This window comes from Heterocephalus glaber, unplaced genomic scaffold, assembly GCF_053883595.1.
Source record: "Heterocephalus glaber isolate CG9 unplaced genomic scaffold, H.glaber_assembly_v1.0 deba00000738, whole genome shotgun sequence".
Classification (NCBI taxonomy): domain Eukaryota; kingdom Metazoa; phylum Chordata; class Mammalia; order Rodentia; family Bathyergidae; genus Heterocephalus; species Heterocephalus glaber.
This window is the reverse complement of record NW_028258161.1, coordinates 5,524,361-5,534,051: the sequence shown is the minus strand read 5'-3', so window position 1 is coordinate 5,534,051 and position 9,691 is coordinate 5,524,361. Positions and strand designations below refer to the sequence as shown.

The window sequence follows — 9,691 nt, the reverse complement described above, 5'->3', positions numbered from 1 at the left end:
AAGCCTCATGCAGTCATAGGTTGGGCTTTTCATAGGTGGCTGGATCTAAAGTGTGTGATGCTGGGAGTAAGGGTGTGTGATTAGTAAATTAGCCCACTGATTGGTTTGGCATAGTTCTGGGTGTGCATGATGGGAAGGCCTACCCTAGGTGTGAGTGCCACCTGCCCTAAGGGTGTGCAGCCTGGATAAGGGACAGAAAGAGAGCTGCTATCTCTTGCTGTTGTTTCTTTGATCTTTGCTGCTTTGCTGCCATCTGCCCATCATGAACTGTTTTTTCTCTGTGATGCCCCTCTCCCATGTGACCTTGCCTTGGAGTCAGCCAACTGGCTATGAAATGAAATCTCTACAAACTGTGAGCTACAATAAACCTTTTTCACCATTTAACTTTTGGAGTTGGGTATTTTGTCTCAGCATCAAGAAAAGTAACTAAGAGAACTGGGATGAAAAAACATTAAAGGAAGCAATACGAATGGGGCAGTGCCTTTTTAAAATGCTAGCTTCCCAGCAAAGCTTTGCTCAAGCCTCTTGCCTGGCTTTCTTTCCACGGACCACCCCTGACCCCACCCTGTTAGAATGTTGCTTTCTTCCTGTAGTTAATTAAGCATAAAAGGTAGAGAAAAGCATTCCAAAAAGAGAGAACAGTTCATGCAAAGATACTATGGCTTAGGAAAAAGCAATTTGAACAGAGCTTCATACACGGTATGAAATAATTTTGACTTAATTCTAAAAACAAACCGAGCCATGTGGAGTGTCTTAAGCAGAGAGGAGGAGGGGTAGAAATGGGGCCGACATCACCAGGTTTACATTTTGGAAAGATTATCCTATATACCATGTGGAAAACAGGTGGAGGCCATAAGATATTGAAATGTTTGATTGTGTAAGTAACCTTTCTACCAAAAATAGTACTAAAATAGAGGCTCTCTATCACATCATAGTATATGAAAGATATGACAATACTTCTCAATTCATTCCACATTTATTATGCACCAACTGTGTACTGCTTTGGGTACTGAGTGTATATGAGTAGCAAAATGGAGATCTCCGCCCTTGTAGAATTTATATAATAGACAAAAGGTAAATGTAAACAATACAGTTTGTTGTGAACTAAGTGCCAAAGAAAAGTTTTTAAAAGTGGAACAGGTAAAAGGGGAGACAGAGTGAAAAGACAGCAGATAGCTTTAAACAGAGTAACCCCGACATTTCTCTTTGAGAAAGCAGACTTGAAAGAAATGAAGGTGCCTGCCAAGGTGGTAGCACATCTGGTGTGTTTGTGGACCAGCTGGGAGACTGGTGTGCCTGAATAAGAGTTAACGCCAGGAGGAAAGCACGGAAGCCAGGAGAGGGAAGAGTGCCCCCTGCAGGCAGAGCCTTGAAGGCCACTCACTGCATGGACAGGAAGGCTCCTGTGGTTGGGGTGAGGAGTGACTGTAGGGCTTTGAGTAGAGAAGTGACAGGATCTGACTGTGTTTTTAAAAGGCTCCTTGTGCTGCTGTGTAGAGAACAGAAGTGAAATCAAGTTTTTTTCAGGTTGAAATTTCATTGACTTTTTATCAAATGTGGTTTCCTGGGAAGTGGTGGAAGATGAAAAAAAAAAGTACATAAGGGTGGTATAAAATGCCTATATAGATTCAGTAAATTGTGTATCAATGTACTTCCAACAAGTTATATTTCAATGAGGCAGATGTCAAAGAACATGACAGTGGTAGCTCTCACTTCAAAATCTATGCGTTAGGGCTAGGGGTTTAGCTTAGTGTTGCTGCCTCCTGCCTCACAAGCACAAGATCCTGAGTTTGATGCCTGGTACAAAAAAAACCCAAAAAACAGAAAACCTGTGAGCTTAAAAAACAGAAAAGAAAATAGTGTTAGTGCAAGAGGGGTGTAAGTTTAAGTGATGGGAAGAGGAGAGAAAGGAGAGAAGGAGGAAGGAAAAAGCACGCATTCCTGAAAGGGTTTTCTCTACCAAGCAAGAGTCAAGGTGATTTCATGCACATTTGTCTTTTGGTGGCTAGCTGTGCAATTGTGGGAAAATAACATGAACTTCTAGGCTTCAGATCCCTTGACCATTTTAAAAAAAAAAAAAAGAATGCAAAATCAAGAACAACAAGAAAACATAAGCTGTTGTGGGATTCTGGAAAGCTGGCAATGGTAGCATGTGTTTTGTTGTTGGTGTTGTTTCTCCCCAAATAACTACATTAAAAAAAAAAAAGCGTGAGATAGCAAACTGCCAACAAAACTGAGTAAAAACGAACAATACAAACTTCAAAACACAAGCAGGTAAATGCAATCTGTTGACAACACAAGATGGTGTGTGTTTGGCATCTGGAGGGAGGGAGAAAGGGGAGGTAACAAGTCATTTGATGGTCCTTAAGTGACCCCCAAATGCCCAACAGATAATCCTTGAAAAGTACAACAGGCCAACTTTAGAATGACTAGTAGATTAAATAAAAATGGTGGTGTAGAGATAAGCAGCAAAATACAGCCTTTCTGGGACCAGGAATCAAGATACCTGGAAAACAAAAACTCGGTGAAGAGAAAAGAGAAGTGGATCGCCAAGAATTGGGAGGGGGTTGAGACGAAAACTAGAAACTACAAGCTAGAGAAACAGAGCACGACACAAAAAAACAAGGAGGAAATCTGGAAAGCTGACCCCAACTCTTGAGGAAGGGGACGTGTCTCCACTGACACAGAATAAGCTCAGGGAGGGAGAAATAATGGACCGGGCTGGAGGAGCTAAGCAAAGAAAAGCCCACAGGTATTGTGAATTGGAAAGCGGGGGGTGGGGGGGTGGGGGGGTGTTACTCTGAAAGTGACTCCTTCTGCAAGGCAAAGTTAGTGGTGAGGAAATTCAGAGCAGCGTGCAGCACCCACTATACTGAAGAGAACTTGATCAGGAGCCATTTGGGGAAGTTAATTCTTTAAGACTGAGTCACAGAACAACTACACCTCAGACTTTGTTGGTGTCACTTTACTACAGGGACTGTGTGAGAGCCACAAGAGACAGTCCTGTAGAGGTAGAGGGCTAGACATAGATCACCTGGAGGCTGAACAGCTCAACAGCATTTGTTAAAAGATTCACCGACTTCCCTTCCCTCTTTTCAAGATAAGGACCTGAAATTTCAATTCGGCCGACTGTTAACTGCCCATACTTTTAGGTTAGCACCAAAACCTTCCTAGGCGCGTCAGGTTAGTCTGAGGCCAGCGCTTCCGACTGCGCCTGCGCGTCGGGGCCTCTGGAGAGCTCTCGGCAACTGGGGAACGTTAGGTTGTTGTGGGAGGGGCCACGGCTTCGCGTTGGAAACCGCCTCGCGACGGAAACCGCCTCGCGACAGCCGCACTGCCTAGCTGGTTTCGGTAGTGTGGTCGTCTTTGGCGAGGCTGCTTGTCCAGCCTTCCCGGAGTAGCCCGCCGGCCTCGCAGCCGTAGCCGACGCCAAGCTCGGGGGAGGACGCCAGATACCTCAGAAGGTGCCTCGCGGCCGTCCCTGGGCCCAGGTGTGCTCAGGTGGCTGCGAGACGTCACCAGGCAGCGCTAGCGTAGGGGGCTGGGAGCCGGGAGAGAAGCCGGGAGGGGCGGGAGACGGTGGGGTGCGGGGTCCTGAGCCCCTCTGCCTCGGTGGCCCGGCAGCGCGCAGACAGGCTTTGCTCCTGCATCCGCGGCAGGGCGAGGGCCCCGCGCGTTTCCCCGTCGGGGTTCACAGCCGCGGGGCTCTGAAATGAGGAGAGGCGGTGGCTTTTTCTTCGCGGAAGGCTGCGTTGATTGAGGTGTTGCTGTCCGGCTGTTGCTGCTTTTTGGTCCCTTTCACCCATTTGACTGTCATTTGTAAGGTAATATTTGTAGGAGGTTCATAATTTTATCAAGGGCTTGTCATGAAACAGGCTGGCTTAAATATTTGCGGTATCAGTTACTCTTTTATTTTTGTTGGTCCGACTTTGCAGTATATGACTCAGTTCATCGTGGGGCGTTGGTGCAAGTACGGAACCCACCTCAGTTCTCTTCACCTCCCCTTCCCCGCCCCGCCCTTTATCTCTTGGTTCCCTTCCCGTTTGCGAAAGATCAATCTCCTTTTTGCCTTTACTCTTTAAATTGAAGTCTGTTCTTTGACTTCTGTCCAAGATCATCCCCAACTGAAAAAGATACTGTCGCCAGACCAAGTTAGCTGTGATAGCCAGAAAAAAAAATTTTTTTAATTTGGATTCAACGTTTTTAGTTGTCTCTGTTATATATTCAATAACCACTTTATTTTTACCGAAATATGCCAAAGTCATGCATATTCTTCTTGGACACAATTTCTTCATCTGAAAATGGGACGTATATTATCTTCCAAAAGATAGGAGACCAAAATGTGAAAATGGAGTTAGAGGATAAAACACGCCTATGAGGAGAAGGAACAATTTCAAGTCAATAAATTTTTATTGACTATGTTTTTCCTGGTTTGGTAGAGTTCTCATCACAGAAAAATCTCCCAAGCATTAATGGACTGCTGAAAGGGATTCAGACTGTTGTAAAATAAACTGACTTTGAAAGACAGAGAAATATATTGCCTGTCTTTTTCATTGTAAATATTTATCAGAAACTGGCAAATAGCCAAGCTTTGTCAGTAAAGTTTTTTAAAAGGAATATATATATATAATATAAATAATCGTGACAGTATTTATTTCCTCACTGAAATTTTCTCATTGATCTTTAAAATCCTTAGTTGAAATTTTTTGTGACAAAAGAAAGTAAATTCTGTTTCAGTTGTAAATTCAAGATTATATAGCAAAGTGCTTCTATTATACCATTTGCTGATTGTCATGTAATACACTTGTGTCAAAGGTAGTTTTTTCCTTAGGATTGTTTTACTGGTATGGCCCCTGAGGCATTCTGGGACTAGTAATTCTCAGCCTTTGATTGTCTTTAGAGTATAAAAGGTAAAAGCTAATCAGTCATTGTAATATTTGAAGTAAAATAATGTCAGAATCTGGAAAGGTTAAAAAATACATTTCTCATTGTTGACAAAATAAATGTTTGCATTACTAGCTTACAGGTTAGAAAAACAGCTGGCATATATTCGTACAGGCACGATGGAAAAGTCTTGTTACATGTGGCAGGGTCTTTTATTTTAATTACTGATTCTTCAGTAATAATTATATATCTATTTTTGGTACTGGGGATCGAACTCAGGACCTTTGGCTTTTGAGGCAGGCGTGGAACCACTAAGCTAAATCCCCAGCCCAGTAGTAATTATATTTATAATAATTATATTTCTTTAGCAATATTTTTACTTTTATATATTGGTTCTAACAAGATAACAGTATGTTGGCCTAATGGAGTCATTCTAGTTTTAGTTAATTCAGTGGGTTTTTTATAGTTGAGTAATCTCTATATATACATATTAGTATTTGTCTATATTTACATGAGAAATACATTATAGAGTCAGAAATACTGAGTTTCATTGTTTTGTTCTGCTACTGGTTTATACTTTGATTTGGTAAATACCAAATAGGTAGCATGTGGCACATTGTTCTAGTCGCTGGGGAAAGCTAAACAGCTACAATTCAGATCCTCAGTGAGGTACACAAACAAGTAAACAGTTGCAGTGATTTTTCTTCTTTCTTTCTTTTTTCTTCTTTTTTGCTTCCTCTTAAAACTCTAATGGTTTCCATTCATTTGAGTTAGAGCATCTACCTGTTTGACTTCACCTCTCAGCTCCTTTCCCATTCTAATATTTTAGCCTTACAGGAGTAACTACTATTTTTTTTTTCCAGATCTGGAGATTGAACCCAGGTCCTTCACACTGGGCTACATCCCCAGCCCTTTTGTTTTTTTATTTAGGGACAGGGTCTCTTGAAGCTGCCCAGGCTGGAGTTCACTTTGCAATCCTGCATTGCCTCCCAGAATGTTGGGATTGTAGGCATGCTCCACCATGCCTGTCTCCAGTAACTTCTTTTGCTTTCTTGTATATTTTAATATTTGCTTCCAGTATATCTTCTCCTCTTTGACTGGAACTTGCCCTGTTCTTCACCCAACTAACTCCTAACTTTCTGTTTTAGTTTAAATGTCACTTTTTCCAGAAAGCCTTCCTGTCCTATCCCATAGTCTAGAATAAGATAAATCTATTAGGTTCTCATGATACTTCATACCTTGTTTTCCCCTAGTCTTCCCTATCATTTGTATTTCAACACTTCTGGTTCCTGAACATCATAAGGTTAAGGTACTGTGTGTTTTCCTTTGTGTTTCTTACAGTGTCTGTGCCTGGAACATAGGTTACTAAATGAAGTTAGAAAGAGACTAGAAAGAAGTATGAGACAAACATTATAGGACTTAGGTGCTGTACTATAGAGTTGAAACTTACTGCAAACATCTTGTGGAACTATTGAACAATTTTAAGAGTGAATCACATTCATTCAGTCATTCAGTAGTTATTTGAAATCCTGCTGTGTAAAAGTCACTCAGCCAAGTCATAAAACATCCCCTTTATGGGCTGTCTATGCTATCAAGTATACAACATTTAAACACTATTATCAGAAGTAATAGGCTGATATTTATTGTATTTATAAGTATTGTATGGCATAAGGATGTGACATTTGTATCAAACCTTTTCACATAGTATAATCATGTTGCATGTATCAGTACTTCATATATAAACATTTTTGGGGGGTGAAGTCTACTTTATCTTCCCTTTAGTTGCTCTTGCTTTTCATATCATTTCAAAACCCATTGCTTAATACAAGTTTGTGAAGGCTTGTCCTTATGATTTTGTTTTTGCTCTTAAATTTATGTCTTTTATCCATTTTAAGTTAATTATTATACATATATGGTATGTGGCAATGGTACAACTTTATTCTTTTACATGTAGATATCCACTTTTCCTAGCCTCATTTATTAGAGATTGATTTTTCTCTCCATTACTAATTTAACTCTTTTTTTTTTTTTTTTTTTTTTGGTACCTGGGATCGAACTTGGGTCCTTGTGCTTACGCAGCAGGCGGCGAAACCACTGAGCTAAATCTCTGGCCCCCTCCATTACTAATTTAACCATCCTGGTTGAAAATTAATTGACCATAAATGTAGGAGATTTTTCCTGGACTCTCAATTTTATTCCATTGATCTATATTTCTGTCTTGTGGTAGCACCTCATTGTTTTGTTTACTGAAGCTTTGTAGTGAGTTTTGCAGTTGGGAAGTGTGAATTCTTCAATTTTGTTGTTCATTGTTTTAGCTGTTTAGGGTCCCTTGTGTTTCTAAATAGATTTTAGAGTTGGCTTTTCTATTTCTAGAAAAAAGCTATTGAGGCTTTGATAGGGATGTATTAGATCTGAAGATGACTACCATCTTAATATTAATTAAGTCATTTCATTCATTTAGTTCTTACTAACTTTCAGCAATGTTTTATAGCTTTCAGTATATAATGTTACAACTATCTTTACTCGTATTTTATTCTTTTTTTTCTGGAAAAGGTAGACTTTTAATAACTGTTCTTATCACCAGGTTGTCATGCAGTTACATAGTGATTAGAAATTTCTGAAGGGGCATTGTTAAAACAAAGGTGCTCATCTTTACATGAATAATATCTAGTACTCCATTGGGACACTACAGTTCAAAGGGCCCTGGCCAAGTAATTCCCCAAACAAAATAGTCCTCTGGGCCTATCAGCCTGCTGTGAAGGGGGCAGATGCAGAATGCAGAAATTGAGGCCAGGCTGGGGCCTTGTGGTGTTCAGAGCCAGCCAGACTCCAAACACGGAGCCCAAGTGGTCTTTTCTGGAATACTCTACTTGAATTATGGTTCAGTTAGTCGACACAATAGGTCTTCAAAGGGGAGGAATGATTTATACTGTGATAAGAAGGTTACTGCATTCTTTGGACTATATGTCATAATTGTAGTTAGCAAATCTCATTGTTAACAAAAATAGCCTCCATGGCTGCAGGTATGAAGACAGCTCTCCATCAGGCTCTGTAGTTCCTGGTGGACAATACATGACCGATAAGATATAAATGATACTGCTTTATAAAAATACTTTCTTCATTTACTGTGTTTATAGGCATTCACTGCTTGATATTAGGCTTGTTAAGTGATTAAAGGCAATTTTATTACAGCAGCATGTACTTATTTTATTCTAAAAGAATAAAATGCACAAGAGGAAAAGCTTTTATTTTTCTTTGCAACTTGTAAAACTGAGTTATTTTGTTGATGTAAAATACCAGTAACTCACTCGAGGACCATGGCAACTTATGAAAATGGTACATACTACATCTTATGTGTGTCAAAGCTCTATCTCGCTTTTCCTGTTTCCAGCTGCGCGGAGTCAGTTCTTGTGTTGGAGAGACCCCAAAGTTGAAACTTTTCTTCCCGTGCCTGAGGCCACCCCCAGTGGCTCTGCAGCTGTCACCATGCCACAAAATGAATATATTGAATTACACCATAAATGTTACGGGTATTGTTTGGATTACCATGAGAAAAAGAGAAAGAAGGAAAGTCCAGAGGCTCATGAACGTTCAAAGAAGGCAAAAAAAATGATTGGCCTGAAGGCTAAGCTCTACCATAAACAGTGCCATGCTGAGAAAATACAAATGAAGAAGACTATCAAGATGCATGAAAAGAGAAACACCAAACAAAAGAATGATGAAAAGACTCCTCGGGGAGCAGTACCTGCCTATCTGCTAGACAGAGAGGGACAGTCTCGGGCAAAAGTACTTTCCAACATGATTAAACAAAAAAGAAAAGAAAAGGTGGGAAAGTGGGAAGTCCCTCTGCCCAAAGTTCATGCACAGGGAGAGACAGAAAGTTATTATTGAAAGTTAACACTGAAAGTTATTCGAACTGGAAAGAGAAAAAAGAAGGCATGGAAGAGGATGGTTACTAAAGTCTGCTTTGTTGGAGATGGCTTTACAAGAAAACCACCAAAATATGAAAGGTTCATTAGGCCAATGGTCTTATGTTTCAAGAAGGCCCATGTAACACATCCCGAACTGAAAGCCACCTTTTGCCTGCTAATACTTGGTGTGAAAAAAAATCCTTCATCACCACTATATACAACTTTGGGTGTTATTACCAAAGGTACAGTGATTGAAGTGAACGTGAGTGAGATGGGCCTTGTGACACAAGGAGGCAAGGTTATTTGGGGTAAATGTGCCACGTAACCAACAATCCTGAAAATGATGGATGCATCAATGCAATCTTACTGGTTTGAAAGATGTTTCATACAATAACTTCTTACACTTATTGAAGACTACAGACCAATGAGGAAAACCACCATTACTGTGAATACTACCACAGCTTTTGTAACTGAAGTCATCAAGAGAATTATTTATTAAATTGTAAGAACATTAAAATGGCCCAGTTTTACAAATTGGTCTTTTACTTGGGGTCTTCTAAGAGCTTAGTGAGATTGAACCACTGAAAAAGTAAACATCAGTCTTATGCATTAAAGAGTGGGTATTCAACAAAAAAACAAAACAAAACCTCTATCTCCTGTGGACTTGCCTGGAGTAGCACTGCAGCATGGGGCGATTGTTTCAGCTGCCTTCCTGGTCAGCACTGGCCAGGCTGGGAGTCCCAGAGCAAGGTGACACAGCCAGGGAGGAGGGGCTTTGTAGTTCCAGACAAAATGCCTGTGTGGCTGTCTGGCATAGCTTGTGCATGATCCCTTGCCTTATCTTCCTTCCTCCTAAGTTGCTGATTCGGCCTGACTGGTTGAGAATGTGTCCATTA

At 40.6% G+C, this 9,691-nt stretch overlaps 1 pseudogene across 1 annotated transcript; it reads left to right on the top strand.

Annotated features, from left to right (window-relative positions):
• The first annotated feature begins 3,355 nt into the window (after positions 1-3,355).
• Positions 3,356-9,369, top strand: LOC101708872 (ribosome biogenesis protein NSA2 homolog pseudogene; annotated as a pseudogene). Its single transcript, XR_015449539.1, has 2 exons — positions 3,356-3,491; positions 8,276-9,369. The product of XR_015449539.1 is annotated as a ribosome biogenesis protein NSA2 homolog pseudogene (transcript).
• The last annotated feature ends 322 nt before the right edge of the window (positions 9,370-9,691 follow it).